Source organism: Bombus affinis, chromosome 5 (genome assembly GCF_024516045.1).
Source record: "Bombus affinis isolate iyBomAffi1 chromosome 5, iyBomAffi1.2, whole genome shotgun sequence".
Taxonomy (NCBI): Eukaryota; Metazoa; Arthropoda; class Insecta; order Hymenoptera; family Apidae; genus Bombus; species Bombus affinis.
This window is the reverse complement of record NC_066348.1, coordinates 14,803,458-14,817,145: the sequence shown is the minus strand read 5'-3', so window position 1 is coordinate 14,817,145 and position 13,688 is coordinate 14,803,458. Positions and strand designations below refer to the sequence as shown.

General features: G+C 42.6%; 1 protein-coding gene across 3 annotated transcripts in view; it reads left to right on the top strand.

The window, feature by feature from the left end:
- Positions 1 to 13,688, top strand: part of LOC126915948 (guanylate cyclase 32E) — a 57,228-nt gene that overhangs the window by 29,411 nt on the left and 14,129 nt on the right. For all 3 annotated transcript variants that reach the window (XM_050721176.1, XM_050721177.1, XM_050721175.1), the window contains exon 25: positions 12,149 to 12,268. The gene's annotated coding sequence lies outside the window, so the exon portion shown is untranslated. The remainder of the gene's footprint in view (positions 1 to 12,148; positions 12,269 to 13,688) is intronic.

Here is a 13,688-nt window from a genome sequence, read left to right as displayed (position 1 = left end):
CGTTGACATTCCTTGTCTGGTAGAAAAAAGGAAAATAAGAGAAAAGAAAGGAAATTCGTATGGTAGAACGATTACAGTAGCGAGAAAATATGGTAGGTATGCATTCCGTGCTGATAAAACGCGCAGCTTTCACTATCAATCGCGGTTACAGTACGTAACCAGAAACCAAAGTGTCGGAGGAAATAAGTAAATACCACTAGGCCTCTTAACTTCGTCTTATAAACAAGATTACTTCCAGCCGACTACAGATTTGCAAACAATTACAGTGTAAAATACATCTTCGATGCGTTATTTCTCGCAACCTGTTGCACGCCATGAGCCTCGAAATTTTATACGGCTATTTTATTAAAAAATTGATAGTCATAAGCAATGAAATGCCAATTCAAAAGGTAGCATTTGTTCGAACAAAGAAATTATATTTTCGAGATAATTAAGAACTGTGCGAGTCGTAAAGCTGTGCGTAAATTATAGTCCCCTCCTTGTGCGATCTTTGATTTATCAGTTTTATTTCATTCGAAAGCATTTTACGACTGGAAGGAAAGAAAGACACATAAATACATAAAAGTGCAGAATAGCAAGACGAATGTGATAACCGCGTGGTCGCGATAACGGCAAACTTTTGGCTTTCTAAAAATATCCTTAGCTCATTGTAAACTAATGACGAAATATCTACTCCTCTGTACCTCGTGTCGTCACCTAAACTCGCCTGTGATATAATTCATTTGACCCGGTGTGGCATTTTATTTGCTAACTAGATATCGTTGATGAAACTCGGCGCTCGATTTTTGCGGACGCTAGAGTTATAAAATACGTATCTTATTTCTTACGAATCATACATGTATAATTTTATTGAAATATAGCTGTAAAAATTTTATATGGAAATTTTCAGGAAATTTCAATTTTCGCTAATAAAGAATTATGATATCATAAAACAAGTGATAATTCAAATTTTAAGGATTACATTCGATTAATGGAAACGAACAATTTTAAGACAGTTACAGCGCCTTCTACATGCACAAAAAAGTTCACTTTCGATGGAGTTAGGGACATCTATTTAAGAGGAATATTTTCTCCCGCCATAATCAGCGAGCTTTGATTAGCCTAAAAAGTGTTCCGATAACGTAATCAAGATCTAACAACGTGAACACATTCGAATCCCACGAATTCGATGAAAACGATATTAATATTTAGTAGACCGTTATGATTTCAAAATACGTACAAATTATCGGCTATAGTAAACATGCACTTACATTAATTCGCGTTCAGTCAGATCATGCTCGGCCTTGATAGTTGTTTGACATCGGTGGCTCGAGCGAGTACCATTGACTTCTGTTCGATGACTATAAAATTCCTAGACACGTATTACACTCGTTCACCCACATTCGCGTCAATTTCGCGGTAATTTTTATGAGAAAAGCGAAAATTGTCGGCAAATTTTTCGAAGATTCGGCGTATGGCCGATCTCGATCGGAGCGCCGCTTCGGTGCTGCCACCTGCACGCTGTACGGCGACACTAGACCCCTTCGGAATCATGTGTTCGTTCAGTATATTGCGGCCTCTGCTTGCGTACGGTTGTTTATAAGAGTATGACAATTGGCTGTCTCGGTGGCGCGTTTCGTCTTCGTAAAACGAATCCGTGATTTCGTTGTGGATTGTGGATCGCGCGTATACCGATATAGCGTGTGGTGTTCGACGTTTCGTTTGCCGCGGGCAGTGCACATATTTACACCACGTTTCGTGGAAAAAGGGCAAGGAAAAAGACGAAAAAGAAAAACTTGGCGAATAGAAGTGCGTCGTCTTCGCGCCAGTAAAGGCGTCCTTCCGCGTTCTATCATACGTAGACGAGCCGCGCGGCCAATCGTGCGAGTGGAGTGATTTTATTTTCCAACGAGTAGTGCCTGACGAAAGACGGAAATAACTGTTAAGTGAAGTTCCTCGACTTTTCGCGATCGGTCAACGAAAGACCCGCAGGGATGACGAGGTAGCCCCCCATCCGCAGGATTGGATTACCATGCTGGACACGGCCACGAGTCGCAGGTAACAGAGAACCGTGTGCGCCCCGTGTGAAGACTCCCCACTCGCAGCTTCTTTCTCTTATCCTCTTCTTTCCTTACTTTCTTCGCTTCTCACTCTTGTCTCCTCTCTTTCTCATTCGGTACACACGTTGCTTTCTCTCTCTCGTGATCACGAGAGAGAACCGGCGGGAATAGTGGTGCGATACGCGGTACACACGAGCGAATAGGACGGTTTCTAGCAGGCATTCGCTAGAGTAAACGATTGGATGAGCGCCAGCTGCTCAAAGAAAATTCCTTTGACAAAATTTCTTGAGTGTCACTCGATCTATACGCGCGCGTGTAGCAGCACGATGGTTTAACGACAATACCGATGCTTCAATGATGATTATATTATGTTATATACACACACACATATGTATGTGTATGTATATATGTATATATATATATAATAAATTCATTTTCTAGTAGTTCTCTGTACTTTAGCAATAAGAAGGGCGCGTGTCAAATCTCTTATTCATGAGCATTATATACATATTATATATTCATGAATAATACTACATAGAGGAAGTGATAGCGCGTGCGAGGCCCCCTGACGCGGGTAAAGTGCATCGCGGCTGCTGCGACGACGTGTATAACGCGACAACGAATTTTTATGGAATGCTGACACGCGCCTTGTGATGGAAATCTAAAATTTCTTTGTGCTCCCGGGCCCGTCATGTATTTCCGTAACGTGTATACATCGTGTTGACGCGTCTCTTCTACGTCAAACGTTCGTTCAGGAAATGAGCTAGCAAACGATTCGTCATTACGTTGTACAGTCTGACTACTAGTATTTTCGTTCTGTTGTATACAAATACGTGTATTTTTACCACATATATGCACGTTTAGGAATGCTGATTAATCGCATAGCGGTAAAAAGCTTCAGCAGAAAAAACATTTTAGAATACATATATATGTATACGCATCCTCGTATTGGAAGGGTTCGATGTAGTATTTGCTCTCTCTCTCTCTCTCTCTCTCTCTCTCTCTCTCTCTCTCTCTCTCTCTCTTCCCGTTCTCTCTCTCTCTCTTTCTCTCTCGTAATCAGCGTATCGAAACAACGTATTTTCGTCGCTTGGCTCTGATACACGAATCTCTGACGTATAAGAGCAAACGAAATCAAGTTGCGGCTGCGACGACGCCACGGAACTTGAGAAATATACTAGAGCGACAACGTCTGATGTATCGCGTCCCAGGGTCCACCGTATTCTAACCGTTAACAGTTTACTTAACGAGCAGATAAGAGAGAACGTAGAGGAAAATTTCCATCGAGGCTTTCCGCGTTTCAACCCGCTCGTTTCTTCGTGCACGGTGTATCATATATATATTTCTGCTCTTGAATCAGTTCTGGTTTAGTATGTAACACAGGTGTCATCGGTTTGTTGACTGTTTCTCGTTCGTCGAAGAGGATTCGAGGAAGATTAATATTTTTTCGAATTCACACGTGGCGTCGCTACGACCGAGTTGAGTCATAGTCGGTACTTTCGGACGTCAAAAAATTTCATTCGGTTGGTTATCGCTGTTTGCGCATGGTTTTAGACGACAATTTTATAGGAGTTAATGAAAATGTAAACAGTGCATGTTACACGATCCCAAACGATATCGCGAGCGTCTCGAAACGTAATTTGTGCCCCAATAAATCTTAAACTTACGTACAATGTATATCGACGCGATTTCGTTCCCGTAATGGGACCGTGAAATATGGAATCGAAAAATATGTAGGTCGATTACCGACTTTTCTGCGTCGGTAAATTCGCGTGTATTTTCTCGTTCGATCGTGTGTTCTACTAGGCGTGGATAAAAAACGATTTTAGCAAATGGAATAAATTTATGATACGAATACGAAAATGAGAGAATCTCGGTGTCATGTTTTCTCCCGTTCGATCAGCTTCGTGGACGCTGGTAATTCGAGAAAATAAAATTCGCTTGGAAGCTACGGAGCAAAGGTTGCCACGATAAATATTGTCCAGGAGAGATGCTCGCCGTTGTCGGCAACCAAACAATAGCTTTTCATCGTACGCCGTTCAAAAGCGACTCGGTGGAACGACCGTACCAGCAGAGACATTTAATGAACTTAATTATTCCGAATGTCGATGCTTAACCTCTTTGTTGACCGCTATACCACTGTTAAGCTGCAACATTGTTAGACCTCTCAAACAGGTGGCCCTGCTAGCTCAACCTCAACTTATTGCTACACGCGTTTCCACATCGAACAAATCTTACTTATTTATTTTCTTTTTAATAAAATTACTCGGTTATGCGAAAAGAAACCGGGCCTTGAAAATGTTCAGTATTTTCCGCGCTCGGTTCTCCAACGTCGTTACGCTTGATTAATGTTCCGTGCATTTACATTTCATTTAATGCAAAATCGCTTTTACCGCCGAATTACTTTTTACTTTTTGCATAACAATATCCGTACATGAGTGTATGGTTATGTTGCGAAGAAAATTAAATAAGAGAAGAGCTTTAAAGAAAGAAGGAAGAAAGGAAAATAGGACACGTGTAGCTGGAGACTGGTGACGGGAATAAGTCCAGAAGAAAAACAGTTGCGCTTAACGAAGGAGGATTAAAACCGGCGAGACACCTGTAAAAATCCTATCTACAACTCTATTCAAGTAGCTCACCATCTCGGTTAACTTTACTCGCTCGACTTCATCGTGATACGAAGTAACGACACGGTTCACGCGAAGACGTGAAACAACATGTGGCGCGTAACAGCGCGAGCAACAACTCGTCGCTGCGTGCGTTACGCTGCGCTCTCTGGTGTGCGCTCCGCGTGCCTACTCGATATTTTATAATGGGTCTTCCGATAAAAATGCCACTTGTCAGGCCGCGACTGTTTTGCATAATTTCAGTTCAGGATACACGCGCGTAAATTGCGAGCACAGGCAATAAATCTTGAGAGAAACCGCTACGCTTCAGACCCGTGCCTTCTCTCTCTCTCTCCTCTCTCTCTCTCTCTCTCTTTCTCGTTAGCTTCTGGTCTCCCTTTATATCTCGATAGACGAGATAGTGGCGCGATGCAGATGTATGATGTTCGATATATCTAATGGCAATTAATGCGAGCAGTTTAATATCATCGCACCGCATTTGTATCCACCGGAGATATCCGTTCCATCCTGCTATTCTTTGTACTCACGGGCATAAGTAGTTCATGAAAATATTCGAACACTTACAGAAATTTTGTACGAATATATGACGAGTGTTATACATTTTTTAATTTCAATTTAAATTTAAGTTTAAATTAACAAATTGTAATGAGACTCGGTTATCGTGGTTGTATTGATAAAGTTTGAAACAAATCTGAAAATGTATACAGAAAGTACAAGATATTCATAAGAACATTTCGTTATTTATAAGAGTTGTTTACAAATGGGATAAAACTTATCTATAATTCTATGATTAGCTTCTAGCGAGAATTATACATAATTCCAAATATATATAACGTCTAATCATATCTAACGTGACAGCAGAATTGAAAAATGGCTTCAACTTCCAACTGCCTCATAATCGCCAATCATATAACAGATCTCGATCTATAACGAAGAAAGAAAGAAACGAAATCGCCACGGTGAGACATCGATTAACCTGACAGATTGACATAAATAATTCTATCTTATATAGAATAAAAGGTGAACCGATTCCGTGTTTCTAGTTGAACTGAAATCTTATTGTATGCGAGTCGAGCGCGCGTACGAGTGCGCACGGCCACGATTCGAGCGTGGAAAAAAAACGTGCTTTCTAATTAATCAGTTAAGCTAAGTATTCGCCGTGCTTAATGGCCGTAATTAGCGCTATATGCTTCGCGCGAGCACTGAAATTACGCGATTGACCTGTGCCAGTCCGTTCGGGAGAAATTAATAAAACGTAGAATGAGCTAAGCAGTCATGATTGCACAGTTTTTACGAATCTTTCGGAGTAGCCAGTTCCTACGCGATACCAGCGTTTTTTCTCTGACTTTTAACCCTTGGCCGATTCGACGGGATAAGAGGGATTCGATGTTCTTTCCAAGTTACATGTAATCGGCTGCTACTTATCTCGTTCTATGTATAACTTAATTATTCACTGTAGAACACGACGATACGTTGTATCTCATTTGAAGAGTTTATCGATGGCAAAAGTAGCCCGTGAACCGAAAGCTTTATGAAAATGGAATTTTATCGTTATCAAAGTCGAAGTCGTGGCTGGTTATGCAATATTAAAGTCACTTAATGTTCGCGTGTTTTGTTTACACTGTGTGTAACGCAGGTATGTAAAACATTAATGAAATCCATAATGTAATCCGACGATATCCTTCCAAAGCATTACACGAAATAATACACAAGCTGACGAATATATTTGGACATTTTATCATAGACAGATTTTATATTTATATAAATATTATACGTGTTATGTAAAACGTTTTGGAATTTTTAATAAACCAAGGTTATATTGGTCAAGCTTGAAACCAATCTAAAAAAACGTATAGGAATTACAAAATATTTATCGCAAAGTGTTAGTGAAATTTCAAAATAATATATATTCGTAAAAGATATCTACGCGTGTTCGAATACTTTCGTAAGTCTATGTATATCCAATTTAGAAAAAAAGTCCTTGATTTAAGATTTGTATAAAATATTTAGAATGTCGTATCAAAATAAAAAAGGTAAAAATACGAGAGAAATTCCATAATTGCTCGTTCGATGATTTTCTACGAGTGAAAATTCCATTGATACCGTTCTCTCTAATTAAGTCGTCATGCAAAACAGTCGATGGAATGCCGCGATATTGTTGGAAATTCATGGCCTGAGATTAATAAATATTCTCGATTCCGCGAGCACGGTTACTTTTCAATGTTACAACGATGCGCGGTGTCTTTAATTTTCGGTTCAGCGGCTTGCGTGATCCGAGGAATATCAAAAGCGCTGCTGTGTGTTGTACGGCATAAGGGTGGTTGAGTAATGACTAACGAGTAATGCGCCGACATAAGTAAGCATTAAGTAACGAGTGGCACTCACACGTGCGCGCGTGGTCAGCACACACTACCGAGGACGGTGTACGGGTCCGTAGTGTGTACACGAGAGATTACGAGCACGGTTGTCTCGGCTGATCATGATGTTCCTTTCATTCAGGCCCCGATTAACGATCTGCAGATGTATTTAACGAGTCTAAAAGCGGCACTGTGGTTTACCGAGCCGCTCTCGACCGCTTCGACCCCTTGAGCGCCTCTTTTCGTTAATCGAGTGAAGATGATTTCCTGAAATGGCCACAACAATGGAAATTCTATTCTTTCTCTTAATTCATAATTTATCGCGAATCCTAAATTAATTCAAATGCTTACGATATTGCGTTTACACGCACGACGCACTGAATCGCATTTATTAAAATTAAAAGGTCGTTGAAACAAAACGAATTTCCATCGTTGAAATGAAACGAAACGTGATAGGATTCGAGATTAATCGTAGTGATTATTCGATAAGTTTGGCAAACGTCCAAACGTGTACCGTCGAACGTTTCTCTTTGCTTGGGTAGAAAAACTCGCCGTGAAGGTGGAGGTTGAGCTTAGGGAAGAAGAAGCAGAAGGGGAGAGACAAAAGCAAAGTGGGAAGATCGGCGGTATCGGCAGCGATCGCCTTGCTAGCCTGGAAATCCAGTTACTCCAGCAGGGGCCTCGAGACAATGCGCAGAGAGCAACCCGTGCAATGCCGCCTCGGGAGAGCTGGTTGGGTGAGCGCGACGAAAATAACTCCGGCAGGAGAATATTACGGCACTTTGCAATGAGGAGAGACCAATGAAAAGAGAAGAGCGGCCACGCAACGTACGAGCAAGGAAGAAAGACAAAGAAGCAAGTTAGGCGGACGAGGAGAGGAACACGGATGAAAGAAAGAACGAGATACAAGACCGGAGAAAAAGAAGAAAAAGAAGGAGGGGATGATAGAAGGGGAGGGGGAGAGTGGAGACAGAGAGAACGGAGAATCGCGTGTGCGTATATGTGTATGTGTGTGGTGCATACGTGATAAGGAAAGACAAGGAAGAGTGACGAGAGCGAGAGAGGAGAGAAGATAGATCGTCGCACGAATCGACTCATGGCGAACCATTCGAAACGAGCGACCGGCGGTCGTCTTCTTTTGGTCCGTGACGCGATTGGCCGATCGGCCAATGACTGGTTCTCTCGGCACTGGACACTGGACTATGTGCACTGCGTGCAGCAGCAGCAGCACCAGCCGCCCCTCTTCGCCGCCTCGAGTGCGCTCGCGACTCGTGTACAGTGCACTTCATTGACGGCCGCAAAACTGGTCCACTGCGAGCCGCATAAAACTCCGTTAGAACCAGTTCCATGCGAAACGGTCTTAAAACCCCCAATCCGTGATTCCCTCGTCCCCAGGGGTTTTCCTATCAAACGAGAAATTTATGGAAGAAATCGTCTTCTTCGTTCTTTCTCTTTCTTAATAAAAACGAATGCGAAAAATCAAAGATCCTCTAACTAATTAGCGGATATGAAATTGAGCGCGAAGTTCGAAAGAACTAGATCGAGACGCGAAGATCGCTTTTAGAAACGATATTTCGCATATGGTTCGAACTTCAGGACGCGGGTCTTGCATCATGACGGATAATTCGCAATGATCGGCTGTGCGCGCGTTAAACATACTTCTTTTTTCTCTCTTTCACGCACGTATGTACCATTTAACTTCCACGAATACCGGGAAATTCTGGTGCTGCCAGTATGTCTGCCAGTGCGATCGGTGGAATCCGAGCTTTCACGGAACATTCCGAACGGCCCCGATTCCTCGAGTTTGCTGGACGCGCGCGGCGTGCGCGCGAGGCCAGTCCTATAAAACCGTAAACGTCGATTACGCAATGATGTAATATAATAATGGATATTGTCTCGGCAATGGAGATTCCGACAGATAGAGTTTCTTATTGCTTCGGTGAAACACGTTCACAATTGATACTCGGCCGGAGACGTATGTCAGTCATGCTACATATACTTTGATTTCTGCGCTCTTTTTTCTGACTGCGCGGGCGCATGCGCGCGTGCTCCTATTCGTGGGAGATACATGGTGGAACCAATTTACTTTTTGCCGGTGTATAATGAAACCGCTGATGGTTATGTTTGGTAATAATTGGGTAACAAAAGTGAGCGTAGTAAAAATGGAAATTGGCGCTACAAGGTAGTAGGATAATGCAGTAATTAAAGTAAGGTAACAGTAACGTGTATTTTTATTACGCATTATGCAACCTTGTGCTTCTGGTTAATTCTAGCTGACGGGACATCGTCCTGAATATCGTTTGCAATTCCAAACTCGGCTCATCTCGTGTTTATTTCAAGCCACTTTAACACGGCCTTAAAATTTCGTTCGCGCATATTTCGAAGATGTTGTAAAAATTATAATTAGACCTACTATAGAGTTACTATAATGTCAGAAGTCAGTTAGACAAAATGGCGTGCCCTTTCGAGGAGCGAGCTGTTCTTAAGATTCGTGGGTTATTTAAGAAGTAAAAAGGTAATCAATAGAAGAAGAAGATCGCAGTTTGTTGAGATCTCATAAAGATATGCTTATTCATCCTAATGGTAGGTTGTCGACGTGGACACGCCTCTATCAAAGTCGTCGGTATCTACAAAGAGGCTCTTCGAGATTTTCTTTCCGTTCCCACCATTCTGCGGCTGACGAGCAATTCTCCCCCTTGTCCCTCCCCTTCGTTTCACTCTGCGTTCGTGAAACGAAGAGGACAGGCTATCAGTAGCAGTAGTAGCAGCCGGGGCCGGGGTACCTCTAATATTTCACGGAAGCCAGCTACGCGGTTTGTCGATGTTATCGCGTTCGCGATGCCGAAGGAGCCGATTTTAACCGATACCTTTTTGTTACACCTCAGCTTCGCATTAAAATAAATATCTTCCAATGGAATAGAGCGAGAAAGTTGGAGACAGAGGGATGCTGGAGTAAGCAAAAGGAGGAGGGAAAGGGGGAGATCAACGACCAAGCGGTGGGAGATCATGAACGAGGAGGAAATAGCAGAAGAAGGGAAGGAGAGGGCAAAAAAGGAGAAAAATGCCCGGGAGGGAAAAAGGAAGAGGAAGAGACGAAGAAGAAAAGTGGCGAACCGGCTGGCCGCAACGAACTTGAAGTAAACCAAACCTACCGGTCCTACCGCTCGCGCTACCACTACCACCTACCGAACTATTACCTACAGCAGGTCTATATCTGGACTCTGCCTCGTCTCCCTTATCCGATGCATCGCATCGTGTGCCAGAATAGTGAAATCACCTACGTTCTATACCTTTCACGAGGCCATGTGGGTGTTCCGTACTCATCGCGATGTTCATTCAGTCGATTCCTTTTGGGATCGAAGCATAACCACTACGATCCTCGTTCCTCTCTTACAGAACGATTAAGTTCTAATTTCTCTATCATGAATTAAGAACTCAGGAAGAAAGAATCTAGAAATAGATCCCAACAATGAACTGGCTCCGCTTGAGCTGTCTAAAATAAGGGATTATTATTTAAGGTATTATTTAAGAAAATAAGCATGAATGCGTCTGAATGCAGTCAAAGGTCCAAAGGAGGCTACTTCCTAGCCCTGAACAATGGAGACCCGCGTTAAGCATAGTTGGTCCTTGATCTGTTAGCTCTAGACATCTCCGAGACTGTCCGATGCTGGGTCCAGTTTTTATCGAAGCTTGACTGCTCGTAGAAGGTGGAACTAACCGTCGCCTCAACCTGTTCCAATTCTACTCTAAATCGAAGCTCCGTGTATTATCATATCTACGTTCTTGTAATTCCGATATCGACGAGCCCGCTTATCGCGCAGCTTCGATACACGTAGTCTATCGACACGGTTCTTATTCCCAGATTACCTCTTTGATCCGCGTGTAAATCGAAGATGCAATTGAGCGCAGCTTTTTCCGAGGGTCGCGTGGCAACGCAGCTGCCTACTACCGCTCTAATTAATACATGATCCTCATTCGCGGTGTTATATAAACCATGCACGAACACGGGAATATGAAAGGCAGGAAGAGCGAATAAAAAGAACGAAAAAGAGAGAAAAAAGGTGAGAGCAGAAAGAAGTATGGCATGAAAAGGAGAGAGGAACGTGTCGCCGTGAGCGCGCTTTTGCGTGAATCAATCGATTAAAATCGTCGACGTGCCAACAGCTGACATAATCCGGCACGTATGGGTCAGCCGATTAGAAATCCGTAAGTGTCGCCTTAATTGACGCGATTACATTTACGAGCCCCGCGTCAACATGACCGCTCTTAAATGAACGTGACACGCGCCAGCCAGGTGTGTGTTTTCCAACTCTAGAACGCAAGCAGAATTACGCGTTCCACGTTCGACCGACAGAGAGTTCCGGAACGATTGGCTACGTGCTTTTTGCGCTTTGTTGATCGACCATTCGGAGAATATGTAGTTAGAGGAATTTGTAGGTTGTGTAGTAGTTATGGATGAACAACTAATGCTCTTAGTCGAAGTTGAACGTTTCTTTTTATAGCCACGCCGGAGATAAGGATGCGACGAGGAATTCGATTGGAATTCGCTTTTTGTGAGGCACCTCTATGTTAGATCCATTTGTTTATCATTCGAGAGACTCGAGGAATTAGGTTCGACAAAAGTCTACTTAGTAACGTGTAGTCTTTGCGGTTGTAGAGAACGTTGCGGTTAATTTAAGAACGATATTTAATGATAATTGAGAAATTAACATATCTGTCGTCCCGTTGGTATGTCGTAGCGTGTTATACTTGAATAGTGGCTCTTGCGATAATTTCCTTGTGACGAGTTTCCCGATCGTTGCCTATGTAAGTTATTCAGTACATGTATATTTATTCAATCCTTCGTTTTATAATGCTGTTAAATATGTATCTTTTATAACTTATTTATCTTATGCGAATGAAATACGTACTAATTCCTCGACTGTTGTAACAAATATTAACTTTAGGAAGAAGGAATTTGTCGAAGTAACTCGTTATCGATCGACAAATCGACTCCAAATCATCGTACTCTCATCGACAGATTTTTTTTCTTTTTTTCTCCTTATTTAACGATTACTCCATGAAAATCCAATGTGAAGATAAAAAAATGAAATAAAACAAGGATCGCCTTATCATTGTCTTGCAGGTGGCTGTCAGAAGTTCAGGCTGAAAGCGTGAAGAGTATCGATTGGCAGCAGCATGCTCTCAATATAGCGTTCGAGTATCGACGATCTTCTCCCTGAAGTTACTCTGCCATGTTGCTTAGGTAAGATTAACGAAATGATTTTTCCCTGAACAACACGTCGAGCAACACGTGTAAACGACCTCGTCTGAAACGTCGATGAGAAGTTGTAGTTTATCATTATCGTGGTAACTGAGACAAGCGCGCCTATGTACTCTACATTTTTCTTTCCTGCGCTACTCTTTCCGCTTCGTATCTCAACGTGAACGAAGACGATGATGAAGAAGGGTGTTAGCTATTTGAATCGTTGCAATTATAGAGAGTCGCGCGATTCAATATCGCGAGGAACGACACTGCGACAGATATTCTAAATGCGTGTTATCGTTTGTTGGCGTACTATTTTAACGTGTTATCTTGGTCCACGTCCGCCATGGAACCGCAAACACACCCGTTCGCTCTCTCCGCGTGCAGCTTTCAGCCGAGTACGCTTGAACCCGCGACGCGCGAGTTCCGCCAGCACTGCTGTATTGGTACGCGAATGCGACAAACACACGCTTAATTCGCTCGGAACGAGTGCGATTGATATTCAGATGCAAACAGGGCAGGAGACACGAGACCGAAGCAACGTTAAATGTCGCTTTCATTAGAATTAATCGCCGTGAATTTCGTTTAATTTGAACGTAAGACTTGATCTTTGATGTGGAATCTCTGGTCATGGTACAGAATAACAGAGAGATTAAACGATCGTAAGTTTCGAGGTCTCAGTAAGAAGATAAATTATGGAAATTATAGCTAATCGTAAGAATTATTTGGAATTATGGAAATTTGCCTATGGTAAAATTATTTCTTATTCGATCCTCTTCGCGTTGTGGATTTATCGGTTCTTTGTAAAATACAATTTTTAAATTGCCGATTACACATATTACTTTATAGTACTTTTGCGTCACCCTGTATTGCAACGTGCTTCTCGGAACAACGATTAAATCGTTAAACAACCGCGGTTACATCTTCCTATTTACAATAATCGTATTAAAGTTACATATATACGGCCCGAGTTTCGCGAAGCCATTACTCATTTTTCCCTTTCAAGTTTTTCCGCGGGCAAATATCGCGGGTCACCGCTGAAACTCACGTGGCCGGCAACGTGATAAAAAATCCGAATGTTAGGCTCGTTATGTCGTTACGGCAATCGTTAAACGCAACTGTAAGCGTGGCAATTGCGCCATTCTAGACGAAAGGTTACGGTCAACAGGAGATTTAAGGTGATCGAACTTGGCCAGTTGCCGAAATAATCTTTCTTTCTTACGGTCGACGTTGACAAACGAAAAGCGCGGCATGAAATCGCGAAATCGTGCGAGGAACGCGTGTTTTCGCGCGATCGTCGCAAACTAGCCCGCGTCGTGTAGGTTCGTGCGACGAGGTACGAAGGGCCTGGCGGCGATAAAACCAGTCACGAACATTGTACGCGGGGAAAACATACGATAGCTACTTCTGCAGAATTCTG